We start from the raw sequence: 14,651 nt of genomic DNA, 5'->3' as shown, positions 1-14,651 counted from the left end.
TGGATGCAAAGATTCTCAACAAAATACTAGCAAATAGAATCAACAACTCATCAAAAAGATCATACACCATGACCAAGTGGGATTCATCCTGGGGATGCAAGCATGGTTCAACATTCAAAAATCAATCAACATAATCCATCATATCAATAAAAGAAAAGATAAAAATCATATAATCATATCAATAGATGCAGATAAAGCATGTGACAAGATCCAGCACCGATTTATGATGAAAAACTTCGCCAAAATGGGTATAGAGGGGACTTTCCTCAATATAGTTAAAGCCATCTACCACAAACCTACAGCAAACATCATCCTCAATGGGGAAAAACTGAGAGCCTTCCCCCTAAGATCAGGGACGAGACAAAAATGCCCACTCTCTCCACTACTGTTCAATATAGTACTGGAAGTATTTGCAATAGCGATTAGGCAAGAAAAAGATATTAAGTGCATCCAGGTAGGAAAGGAAGAAATCAAGCTCTCACTATTCACAGATGATATCATACTATCCTTAGAGAACCCTAAAACCTCTACCAAGAAACTCCTAGAAACAATAGACTTGTATAGTAAAGTGGCAGCCTATAAAATCAATACCCAAAAATCCATGGCTTTCCTATACACAAATAGTGAAAGAGAAGAAAGTGACATGAAGGAAACAATCCCATTCACAATTGTGCCCCAGAAAATCAAGTACCTGGGAATCAGATTAACTAAGGAAGTAAAGGACCTATACAAAAAAAACTACAAAACGTTGCTTCAGGAAATAAAAGAGGACACAAGGAATTGGAAAAATATCCCTTGTTGATGGATCAGGAGAATTAACATTGTCAAAGTGCCAATACTTCCCAAAGCACTGTACAAATTCAATGCAATCCCTATAAGGATACCCATGACATTCTTCAAATAAATGGAGCAAACAGTCCTGAAATTTATACGGAACAATAAGCCCCCACGAATAGCTAAAGCAATTTTTGGGAAAAAGAAAATGGGAGGAATCAACTTCCCTAACTTCACACTCTACTACAAAGCAGTACTAATTAAAACAGCATGATACTGGAACAAAGGGAGAGCTGCAGACCAATGGAACAGAGTTGAATATACTGACATCTCCTCCCAAGCATATGATCATCTAATCTTTGATAAGGGGGAATAAATTATGAAGTGTAGTAAGGAGAGCCTTTTTAACAAATAGTGCTGGCAAAAATGGACGGCTACATGCAAAAAATGGGCTCATATCTCTGCCTAACGCCACGCACAAAAGTAAGATCAAAATGGTTTTATGACCTCAACATCAGACCGGAATCCATAAAGTTCATTGAAGACAAAGTTGGCAAATCCCTCCAAGATATTGAAGCTAATGGTATCTTCAAAGATGTCACGCCACTGGCCAAGCAAGTGAAAACAGAGATAGACAAATGGAACTATCTTAAACTAAGAAGCTTCTGCACCTCAAAAGAAACAGTGGCCAAAATACAAAGACAGTATACAGAATGGGAAAGATATTCGCCAAATACACATCTGACAAGGGGTTGATATCAAGGATATACAAGGTTCTTCCACAAGAAGAAAACACCCAACCTCATCAAAAAATGGGGCGAGGAAATGAACAGAAACTTTCTCAAAGAAGAAATCTGAATGGCTAAAAGGCACATGAGACTGGCCCATTTTATGATGGGGTTGGAGGTTTTTATTCTTGTGCAATTCTACTAGTGTATAGTATATTCTGGATATTAATCCCTTGTCAGATGGACATTGGGTAAAGATTCTTTCTCACTCTGTGGATTCTTTCTGTATTTTAGTCACTGTTTCCCTAAAGTACAGAAACTTTGGAGGAAAATGTTGACAGAACCCTCCATGACATTGAAGCTAAACACATCTTTAAGGATGAAACACCACTGACCAACAAAGTGGAAACAAACATGATTTCATTCTTTACAAATGTGTTGATACTTGATTTGTGATTACTATATGATCATTCCTTGAAAGGCTCTCACATATACTTTAAAAAATATAAATTCTAATGTTTGGGGGTGGATTAGTCTACAAATACTGGTCCACATCCAAAAGAACAAAAGCAACCGGTGCTGGCGCGGATGTGGTGAGAAAGGGACACTCCTTCACTGCTGGTGAAAATGCCGACTGGTCCAACCCTTTTGGAAAATAGTATGGACGATTCTCAAAAAATTAGAAATTGAGCTCCCATTTGACCCAGCAATACCACTCCTGGGAATATATCCTAGAGAGGCAAAAATGTATAGTCAAAGTGACATCTGCACTTGTTTGTTCATTGCAGCACTCTTTACAATAGCCAGAATCTGGAAAAAACCTGAGTGCTCAAGAACAGATGACTAGTTAAAGAAACTTTTGTACATTTACGCAATGGAGTACTGTTAGAAAAGATGAAGTCATGAAATTCACATACAAGTGGTACTACATGGAAAGTATCATGTTAAGTGAAATGAGTCAGAAAGAGCGGGGTATGCTGGGGAGATTGGTGGTGGGGAATGTGCATTGGTGGAGGGATGGGTGTTTGAACATTGTATGATTGTCACTCAAACATGAAAGCTTGTAACTGTATCTCACGGTGATTAAAAAAAAGAATTAAATCATAACAAATATTTTCCTCACCATGCTACAGAGTTAAACCCAATCACAAGGAAGACAACAGAAGAAACTAAAAAAAATAGAGAGCAAGCAGTATGTGTTTTAGCAACCACTGGAGTCAACAAAAGAAGTTAAAGCAGAGAATTTTAAATGTCTCAAAACAAATGAAAACAAAACACATGCTATCAGAATGTATGCACAAAAGGCAGTGTAAGAGGGATGTTAATAGGGGACTGGAGAGATGGTACTACACATAGAATGTTTGCCTCATACACTGTATGCCCAAGCTCAATATCGCCATCTCAGATTGTCCCCTTAGCCTGACAGCAATGATCTCTGAGTACAGAACCAAAAGATTTGGTTTTTTGGGTCATACCCGGTGATGTTCAGAACACAGTGTGCCCTGAGCACCACCGGGAGTGGCCCTCCAAAACAAACAAACAAAACAAACAAACAAAAAATAGAGACCTTCGTAAGAAAATTGTCTTAAATCCCAAGTAAACAATTTAGCCATACAGCTAAAGCATCTGGGGGAAAAAAGTAACAAAAATAACAGCTAGAAAGAAGAAAATAATAAAGATCCTTTTTCAAAAAAACTATCAAAAAGGCATGATCAAAATACAAAGAAATTCAATACTCATATGAAGAGCTAAAGCATACCTTTTAGTCTTTCAAGTTACAAGCAAGCAAGGATGTAGACATGACTTTGGGTTGGTATTTTAAGTGTCTCAGTTTAAATTGAATACAACTGATATAACTGGAATATTTTTTAGTATTTTTTCTTAGGTCTTTCCTTTATTTTATATTTTTGAGGTACCATGATTTACAATACTGTTCGTTAAGGATACTTTCATGCATACATTGTCCTAACACCACATCCATGATCAGAGTACTTGCTTTCCTTCACTAATGTCTCAGAAGCCCTTCTCATCCACCACACTCTCTGCACCACTGTTGATATACAGAATTGAGTATTTTATAGTATTATTTTATTCTGATGCCATCTAATGACTTTTCTGTGATTTTCATTGTGCAAAGTCGCAGGATGCTATGTTTTATTAGTGATAAAAAGAGTTGTATGGGTAAGAGAAATTTTAAAAATCACACAGTATAGTTGTTTTTACAGTATTATGAGCAAAGTGTGATTATGAATGACAGCAAAGGCATAAGATTTTGTTTGAGCAATGGGGAAAGAGGAGTGAGTTTAAGTGAGATGAGTTCCATTTGAATGCGTAAACTTGGTGTCTGGGATATATCAAGCAGAAATATTTAGTTTGGATGATCTCTTGGTGCTAAAGAAATAGATATGTGAATTGTCAGCTATGGTATGACAGTTGATGTTGTAAGATTACAAAGAAGGAGTTGAAAGAGGAGAGAACTGAAGACGGAGATTAAAGGGGTGGAGGAGAGCAAGGCAGACAGGAGGAAGGAATCTTTGGAGGAATTACAGAATCATGTGCTGTCATGGAGATAAGAAAGAATTCCAAACTGAGAAGAGTATCCATTGTGTCAAGTAGTAGCTTCAAATAGATGAAGAAAGATAAGAATTTGATGACAACTAGTTAAAACAGTTAGCAAGGGCAGTGGAGCTGGAGCAAAGGCCAGACTGAATGATGCAGAAGTAGAAACAAAGAATGCCAGAGATTGTGACAAGCAGGATTGCTGTGTGGGGAGTTTTAATACTGGAGAGACTGAAACCAGTTCTAATACTGGAGAGAGAAGTAAATGGCTGAGCTTTCTGGTGGACTTGACTGTGGAATCCAGGAAAGCATCTCTCACTTTTAGCCATGAGAATTCAGTAAAGCTAATTCTAATATGATACAGAAAAAATCTTAGCTTGGCTTCAAGTCCAAACATTGCTTCTATAACACACAAACGAATCTCAGACCTGAGCAACTTGCTGCAGAAATGGCCCCAGACTGCAGTTGGCCTTCTCCACTGGGATGCTCCAGACAGGGGCAGGTGCTGTTCTTTCCCTGTCCTCTAGGAGCTTGGGCAGTCTCCATTTTCTAGAAGTCAGTGACAAGCTCCAGGTATGAGTGGCGGTGGCAAATCCCAAGTCTCATGGAACAAGGGAGGAGGTGACCCTTTTCCTCCCCCCCCCCCGCCCCTATGGGACTCTGAGATGATGCTACATTCTGCCACCGTCTTGTTAAGCTCCCACATGGCCATGATCCAGAGACACACAAACGAAACTCTGACCTGAGCAACTTGCTGCAACAATCTCTTCAATCCTAATTATTAAAATTTTAGAATTCCTAGAGCACACAGTCATTCTTGCAGCCACATGACAATATTTTTTATCGATAACAAGCAATACAAAATACATTTTTCTAGTATTGCATTTTTGTCACGTATGAGGGGTAGTGGGACTGGTCTCAAAATATCCAAGGTAACTAAAGTAGAGAAAGAGAGTATTATGCAAATTGTCTTCCACGTAGGTGGGGCGGGGGTGGGAGGGGGTCAGAGACGAGATTTTGGTGGTGGAAAATGGGCACCGGTGAAGGGATGGGTGTTTGACAATTGTATGATCAAAGCTCAAACATCAAAGTATTGTTACTGTACTTCACTATGAATCAATAAAAAAATTTAAAAAATAACACATTGCTCTATAGCTGTTCTTAATTTATATCATATAATGGCTACCATTATTGAGTGGCCCTGTGTGCCTGGCACCAAGTTTGTGCCTTCTGAGTTTTGGTGTCTGTAATTTGTTTGCCTCTGGATACCACAGTGGTATGAACTCCAGACGCATAGTTTTTTAAATTCTTGGAAGTGAACAAAAGAGGCTGAAATCAGCAGTGAAATAGTTATTAGAATAATGGTGTTCTCAGAAGGCATTTGATGTCAACCATTTTCATGCAGAAACCCAGTTCCATTTGGATGATGCCCATGCCTATGAGATTTCACATGTAGATTGTCTTTCCAGTGCCAAGTCAATAGCTGTGCTGAATGGTCCCTGGCCAGATGAAACTGGGTGCTGTTGCCTTCTGCTGAAGGTGGCCATAAGGTTCCTGCTACTTCCACACTGGTGGCACAACATGCAATAAGTAGCAGAGATTGGGAGCAAAATGTGATTCAGTGTCATTACATTTCAGATCCTAGACAGAGAATCTACATTCTCTAATTCCAATATATTGCACAGCTTCTAGATTACAATTTCCAACTGTTAAATGAAAGGGCACTGAGAAACACCCTGTTTGTATATGGGTATTTGTGAGTGCCACTGCTTCATACCATCAAAATTCTATTTATACTTCATAATCACATAAATGGCTACGTGTAATTTATATGTACAGACTGCTTACCTAAAAACAAAGGACTAATGATTTTGCCAGACTTAGTCATTCAGTTAAGATAATTTCCAAGAGTCAGTAATCTACTGTATTTTTAATTTAGTCTAATGCAAAGTAACTTAATTTGTATTTGTCTTTCAATGTGGTGCAGTTAAAAATAATACAAAACTTTTATCTGAGATGATATCTTTGATGTTTAGATCTTAATGATCTCAGAAAAAAATCCCAACAAATTCAACATTTCATTAAATATTTGAACCAAAATATTAGAGACTAAATAATAAATTTATGCTTTAGTTAAAGAACTGAATAGACCAAGTCAGAGGCAAGTTCTATTTCACTTAAATTGTTTAGTTAAAAATGCACATAGCCATCTCTAAGCAAAGTTTCTATTGCATTGAGGTAAAGCATCAATCATTAAATAATGTCTACTTTATAGAATAATTCTTAGAAAATGTTTTCATAAACTGAAGTTCTGAGAGAATAAAAAACCTACTTTACAATAGAATATTTTAAAATGCTAATTTTAACCAAATAACTACAGATACTTTTATTTATTTTTCTTTTTAGAAAAATCTACAGGAATACTCAGGCATCAACTGAATAGGGGAAAAATAGTGAATAAATTAGAATCAGATATACAAGGAAATCCAAGAAAGAACAGTTAATACTCTGCCTTTTCAAATGACCTGCATAAAATAATTCAGGTTTCTAGCATTTCTGAGGTCAAAAGTAATTGTTAAATGTGCAGGTTTCAAGAGCCAGTAACAGGAAATCCAGCTTAAAGGAAAGAGGAGAACGAAGTTGCAGTTCATGTTGGGACTAACAAGACTTAAAAAGCAAGAAACCTCAAAAGTCAGATGTTCTGGCTACCAGTAGCAATATTCCTTGGCTGAATGGCAGCAGATTTCTAAAAGATGTAGTAGGTCCTATTTTTTTAATTTTTTATGCCTTTGAATATTTTGCAGTCATAAGAGTGACTGCATCTTAATGAACCTATACAGCAGTTTTGTGATATAGTCTGTGTCTGCGATATAGTCTGTGTCTCTAATGTCTGTATTATTGGTTCAGTGAGGTTTTTCTGAGGAGAATATAGTCACTCTGGGCACTGGCAATGTAGGATCTCATCTAATCCACACTACACATAGGAACTTGAGACTTAGTAATGTGAATGAACCAGGTTACATAGCAAGTTACTCAAGTAGCTGAGTCTCAATCCGAATGAAGTCTTGCTCATTACATCTGGTAACCTCCCCCAAAACCTCCTTCATTTAATTTGTAAACATTTTAAATAATATATTCAAGTTACTTTTTAAAAAAGAAGGTGGAGATTACAACACCCAAAAGGAGAGAGAGAACACAGGGGATTGCCCTGCCACAGAGGCAGGAGGGGATGGGGGGATGGGGGTGGGGGGGATATTATCCATGGTGGTGGAAAATGGGCACTGGTGGAGGGATGGGTATCTGATCATTGTATAATCAAACCCAAGCACAAAAAATTGTAAATCTACAACTGTACCTCATGGTGTTTCACTAATAAAAAAAATAAAAAATAAAAAAAAAGAAGAAAAGAAGGTGGAGATTGTGGAAAAACAAATTTAAAAAAAAAAGCCTGATTTGTGAATACTGATTAAGCATATGAGAAGATATTGACTTTGGCATATATCTCAGGGCCCTACTCTACTTCTTTTAGCTCAGCACGAAAGAGAACTTGGAGAATGGGCCTTACATTTCCAGATATCTTCAAACATTGATCAGATGTAGTTCAGCACTATGGATTCCAAAGAGAGCTTAAGGGATCAAACACCCCTGGGAAGACTTGTCTTTGCTTGCAAGCCTAAGACAGATGGTTGTTAAGATTTGGAACAAATAGGCCAAGAGTCACTGGCATGTTCCCCAGAAGAGGCACATCTGCTCCCTAATATTTCAGTGCTATTAATAAGAAACACACCTAAAAAGAAAATACAAAGAAGAGGCAAACCTAAGTGTTCGTTAAAATTACAAAGAAGATGCACACATAAAGAAAACACAGTCACATAGGAATATTAGACTAAACAAAACCTTAAGGAAAAAGAAGGTAATATGAAATGGCAAAAACTATTATTTACATAAAGATACCATTTGTTGTGCCAAACAACATTAGCACAAAAGAAACTCTGTGTTTTTTTTGGCATTTATCAACCGAATTACCATACAAAACTGAATACAGTTGAAAAACACATTAGCATGTATATGTCTAATTGATATATTAAATGTGTGTATTGATAAAAAAAAAAGCACAGACTCTTCCAAATAAATGTATCGAGGAATGCTTAAATAAATACTCTTTGATCCAAGAAATGTTACTCTATTGTAACTATAGTTTTTTATATATATATATATAAATTTGAGGGCAAAAGCAAAGAGGAGCCAGGGAGATAACTCAAGTTATAGGGCACATGCCTACCATGTGTGAAGCTCTAAATTGGACCTCTGACACTACACACCTACACACACACACACACACACACACACACACACACACACACACACACACATTTACATACACACAGAGGCATTGCTGGAAATGGCTCATCCACTATTAAAAACAATTTGAAACATTTAATTTTCACTAACAAAATGCAATAAATACAATATTTTAAAATTTTTAAGTAGCTTTTAATATTTAGCTATTAAATTAACAATTTATCCTTACAATTAAATCTCCACAATTACAGTAATCTGCTGGGGAAAGAAGATAGGGAGTAATCTGCAGAGAAAAAAGATGGCTACTTTTCTGTCTTTCTTTTTTTGTTATGTAGAAGTACTGCTATTTATTCAGCCACTGATTAGGCTGATTGAATTGGGCATGAACTGCACCTTACGTTTTTTTTATTTTTTATAATTTTATTTATTGAATCACTGTGAGAGCAGTTACAAAACTTTCAGGTTTAAGTCTCGGTCATACAATGAAATACCAGTACCTTCACCGGTGCCCATTCTCCACCACTAAAAACCCCAGTATACCCCATCCCACACCCTCCCCCTACATGTGGGGCAGATGATTTCCACATTAATCTCTCTCTACTTTGATTATACTCAATATTTTGACACCAGAGCCACCATTATTATTTGGGATTTTACCCCAATACTCAGATCTGCTGAAAAGGCAACAGTAGACAATTTGTTTTCTACTGCTGGCTATGAATAACATATGATGTCGTGTGGCTGCAGTAGTGGCCGAATGATTTTGAAATTCTGAAATTTTAACAATTAAATCTGGAGGGATTTCTGCCAAAACCTGCTGGGTTCCAAGATTTGTTCCTGAGTCTCTGGGATCATGGCCGTCAAGCAGCTTGATCAGGAGCCAGAGAGGCCTTTTGAGGGTGGCAACTCAGGGTCTCATTAGGGCAGGGAGGAAAGGGCCTTCTCCACCCCCATCCTGTGAGTCTCAGCGTGTCTCATCACTGTGGGCCCAAACTTTACTGTTCAATGGCCTCTGGAGGAAGGCAGCCACTGAGCCACCAAGGGGGAGCAGGCGGAGGGACAGCACACTTTCTCTGCCGTGGTAGCCCAGTGATAGTAACCTACTGCAGGGTCCAGACTCATTTTTGGCAAAAACCGACGGGTTCCGAGATTTGTTTCTGGGCCTCTGGGATCATGGCCATTAAGCAGCTTGATCAGGAACCAGAGAAGCCGTTCATGGGCAGCAACTCGGGGTCTTGTTGGGATGGGGAGGAAAGGGTCAGCTCCACTCCCATCCTGTAAGGCTGAGTGTCCAGTGGCCTCTGGAGGATGGCGGACACTGGGCTGCCAGGAGGAACAGGACAAGGCACAAAACTTATTTCCACTGGGGTGGCCCAGCACTGGTAACCTACTACAGGGACTGGACGCATTTCTGCCAACAGCTGTTGGGTTTCGAGATTTGTTTCTGAGTCTCTGGGATCATGGCCATTAAGCATTTCAATAAGGAACCAGAGAGGCCATGCCCCCAATTATATAGCTGAGCCAGAGGTTGTTTATGGATGTGCCTCCCACATACCTAACTTGTGGCTGTTTACTTTCTTAGTAAACTCTGCCCTAAGCTTTTGGGGTCTGGCCAAAGGCACAGCAGCAATTTGGGGGTATCTGGAAGTCTAAAGGTGCCATCAGGCTGCTGATGCACTCGCCTCACAGGTACAGATTGACCTGCTGGTGGCACCATACCCCCGGCATAGTTTTCTTTCTCCAACTTTAAATTATACTATAAACTTATAGAAATTAAATTCATGTGGTCTGTCATGAAGTCAGACTCTCAGACCAATGGTACAGAATTAAGAGCTCAGAGACAAATCTTCAAGTGTAAGGACAGTTAGTCTTGAACAAAAGGATGATTCTAGGTGTTTATACTACAGCAAAGAAATGCTCTCAAACAAATGGTGTTGAGATAACTGTTTAGACACATTGACGGGAAGAGACGGGAAGGGATAGCAAGGGAGGTGTGGGAAGGGAGGAGAGGAGAAAGGAAGGAAAGAGAGAGAAAGAGAGAGAAGGGAAGGGAAGGGAAGGGAAAGGAAGGAAAGGGAAGGAAAGGGAGAGAGAGAAGGAAGGAAGAGAGGAAGGGAGGGAGGAAGAGAGGGAGGGAGGGAGGACAATCAACAACATACACAAAATTAATTCAAAACGAATTCAAGACCTCAATATTTGATATAAAGTCATAGATTATCTTGATGAAAACATAGAGAATTTTGTAATATCAACTATACAGGCATCTTCAATGACTCAGTGACAATGACCAAACATATAAGATAAACAAATGGAAATGTATCAAATTAAGAAGGTTCTTCACTGCAGAAGAAATGATGACTAAAATAAAAAGATATTCTACAGAAGAGATAAAATATTTATTCATCACATATGTGACAAAGAACTAATATACCATTAGCAAAATTTAACAATAAAAATTTTAAAGAGCCCCAATTAAAAATTGGAAGAAGAGCTTAACAGACACTTCCTCAAAGAAGATATATAGATGGTCAACAACACTGTCACACTGTTGTCCCCATAGTTCATCAATTTGCTTGAGTGGGCACCAATAACGTCTCCATTGTAAGACTTGTTATTTCTATTTTTGGCATTTCAAATATGCCACTGCCAGGCTTTGCTGTGTGGGCGGGATACTCTTGGTAGCTTGTCAGGCTCTCTGAGAGGGGAGGAGGAATGGAATCCAGGTCGTCCTTGTGCAAGGCAAACGCCCTACCTGCTGTGCTCAATAGGTATATGAAAACATTTCCTTCATCACTAATCAGAGAAATGCAAATCAAGACATCACCTCACACATTTTTTAAAAAAGAACAATAACAACAGAAGCTAATGATAATGTAGGGGAAAGGGTATTTTTCACTCATTGTTAGTTGGATTGTTGACTGGTTCAACTTCTATGGAAACAGTGTGGAGACCTCTCCAAAGAATTTCCAAATTTCACTTCTTGGTATTTGCCCACACGGGTCCAAAAATAGTACTTTGAAAAGATATTTACCTTCCTATGCTCATTACAGCAATGTTTACAATAGCCAAGATAAGTGGATTTAAAAAATGGTATACATATACAATGAACAATGACATAGCTATAAGAAAAGATTAAGTCATGGAATTTGCTCTTACATTGAAGGAACTAGAAGGTATTATGCTGAAGGAAACAAGTCAGAGAAAAGGGAAAAATACAAAATAATCTGTTTCATGTGGAATATTGTTCTCTTCCAGGAGCTTGGTTTTAGTCTCTGGATCTTGGCCTTTGATGGGATTACACGGTGCTGGACAGTTGGTGGGTGTAACTGTCTAGCTACTGCAAGATGGGGGATTTGGGTGGAGGAGGTCCAGTATCCATCCAAGCAGACTTGGAGATTTCAGCTCCGGGTCCTGCACACCTGGGTTCCTCTGTCTGTTCCTTCAGGTGTGAGGTTCGTTGGAGCGTGTGGAGAATGGTCTTAAGCATGGCTGTGGCTGGGTTCCGGAGGTCTTCAACTGCAGGGCTTTGCTCCTACCCCCTCACCTGGCTGTCCTCACTGGGGTCCTTTGGACGGGGTTGAGTTGTGTTTCCCTCCCTGCCCCGAGCAGAACCCTCTTATTGTCTAATTCTTGCTCTCGGAGAATCCGGCAGGCTACCGAGACTATTCTTCCTGCATAACAGAGTCTGGCAAGCTCCCGGTGGCGTATCAAATATGCCAAGACCCAGTAACAATGATGGGTCTCATTCCCCTGACCCTAAAAGAGCCTACAATGTGGCACTTACTAAAATCTCAGGGCTAGGATGAATAAGACGTTACTGCTGCCTGCTCAAGGAAATCGATGAACAATGGGATGACAGTGACAGTGACAGTGATATGGAATATAAAGAAACATAATAAGGGAATAATAAATGGCCAATAGAAACACATCCAAGAGTCAACCTATAGAGGCTGAGCTTACTAAAGCATGGGTGAGGTGTTGGTGGAAGGGGAAAATGAGAGAGTGTTTAGAAGTATGCTAATACTCTGGTGGTAGGTCAGGTATTGGAATATTGGATGTCTCAAACTATTGTTAACAGTATTGAAAATACTGGATCCCATAAAAAAAATTGGAAAAATAACTCTATTTGTCAAAAACCAGAAAAAAAGTTCAATGGGTTGAATAAGTCTATATTTAGCATGTCAGAGACCAGGTCAGCATCACATGGTCCCCTACGCATCACTGGCAGTAACCTCTCTTGACACAGTCAGTTGACCTAAGAACTACTGGTGTGGTTTGAAAACAAACAAGATGAAAAAAGTTTTGTTAGATGTGTAAGTCATTCTGATAGCAATAGAAAAAATACATATGGTTTGGTATATTTAGTTTCTTGATAGTAATAATGTTTTTCTCTCTGGTTATGAGAATTTACTTAGATGACACTTTGAAGTAGCTAAACAGGTGGATATTTAACTTGGACTGAAGTACATAATTTTTACTTCTTTCAAGAGGTTTAATAACAACAAAAGGTGGAGTATAGCAAAAGATTTTAAAGTGGTAGCTTTAGGTAAAGAGTTATTGTATGGGTTCTGCTCCTCTAAATTTTCAGTTTTTGAAGGATTAGTCTTTTTCTTCTTTTTGGCAGCCTCGTTTGGCCCTGAGATTTTAGCAGCCTCTCCTTCTCAATGCTGCCATACTGGAGGCTCTTCCAGGGTCAGAGGAATGAGGCCCATTTTTGTTACTGTTTTTGGCATATTGAATATGCCATGGTAGCTTACCAGGCTCTGCAGTGTAGGTGGCATGTTGTAACGATCTGCACACTGACAAACACAACATACACCTTGTGCATGGACATGCTGCTCATGACAGAAAGTACTGGGCAGATCGACAGTCAATGCAAGAAGTCCAGCCCTGCACCTGCCTGCAACTCTGAGCAGCACCTCTCGGTTTGCTCTTTGCTAGTTGTCACCGTTGTCACCCCCTTGCCATGATGAGGCAATGAACCATTAAGGTCGGTGAACCTTCCTACTCCTCACTTATCTACAATAGCTGGCCCCCTCCCTATTCCTCACTTATCTACTACTTAGAGATAACTGTTGGACTGGAGATGTTACTGACTGGATTCCATGGGACATTGAAAGAGCGCCTGGTCACCCATCTACGAGATGATCAGACTTCTTCGTCAAAATCCTGAACAAATGGTTTGAGGCTCTTCGCATTCCTGGAGCAAGCAGATGCCATTAGGCTACACGAGCAAGCGACAGGGACAAATGGAGATGTTACTGGCACCCGCTCAAGCAAATCGATGAGCAATGGGATGACAAATGAGACAAGTGACAAGTGATTGAAGGATTAAAAATTTTCAAACTAAAATTTAAGATGAAAGTTACAGGAAATAATTTGCTGTTGCATTTTGCAGTAACTTACACATGAGTCATTGAGGACTTTTTTACCTCCTGTGATCCCATCTAATATTAATCCTTAGGTAGGAACACAGGCAAATGAAGGTCTTAATTTAGAAGGCCTTAATTATGAACTGCAACTGTACCAGGAAGAAACAGATATAACAACCCACTGTGGAAAACTCAGATGAATTCAATTCCTTTTCATCTGTAGTTCAAAAATTCCTGGGAAACACCACAAAATGTGACTTGGAGGGATACTTCGAGACATTTTAAGAGTGGCTGCATGATTCTGATGACACACAGATTCCTGTCTTTTATTTTCTTTCCTTTTCATCATCTGTCTAGGCAACATGTAAACTCCCGAGGTCTGGAGAGGAATAATCTTGCTTCAAACATGTGGCTCCCCTCCTAATCCCTATTATGGTAGGCCAGAAACCTCAAGAAGGTCAAAAGCTCCCAGATTCTGAGGGCTCTACTGGGGTAATTTCTCACAATAGAGAAGACTGGATGCATCAAGGTATCTTTAAACACAACAGATGATTCTCATGTGAGCTCAATCTGAGAACCACTATTTAAACACTTATTTCTCAGTTGTCTTTGAACCAGCAACACAGGCATCCCCTTATCAAGGGGGAGTGCTAACCTTCTCTCCTTTCATGCAACACGAGTTCATTAAAAACTGAGAATGTGAGGTCCCACCCCTGACCCAGTGAATCAGAATCTGCTACTTAACATGTTAAAAATCAGATTCCGCTTCACCTTCTTCTCCTCCTCCACCTCTTCTTCCTCTTCCTCCTCCTCCTCCTCCTCCTTCTCCTCCTCCTTCTTCTTCTTTTGTTAACAGAGTCCTTGGTGATTCAAATATCCATTAAAGTTTGAGTTCAACAATGAATACAATTCTGGG

The 14,651-nt window shown here is 39.2% G+C and overlaps 1 pseudogene; it reads right to left on the bottom strand.

Moving 5' to 3' along the window:
* Nucleotides 1-14,321: 14,321 nt before the first annotated feature.
* LOC130032251 (uncharacterized) lies at nt 14,322-14,412 on the bottom strand (annotated as a pseudogene).
* Nucleotides 14,413-14,651: the final 239 nt, after the last annotated feature.

The sequence above is a fragment of the Sorex fumeus genome, unplaced genomic scaffold (assembly GCF_029834395.1).
Source record: "Sorex fumeus unplaced genomic scaffold, SorFum_2.1 ptg000047l, whole genome shotgun sequence".
NCBI lineage: Eukaryota > Metazoa > Chordata > Mammalia > Eulipotyphla > Soricidae > Sorex > Sorex fumeus.
The sequence above is the reverse complement of the archived record's forward strand: the minus strand, read 5'-3'. Positions and strand labels throughout refer to the sequence as shown.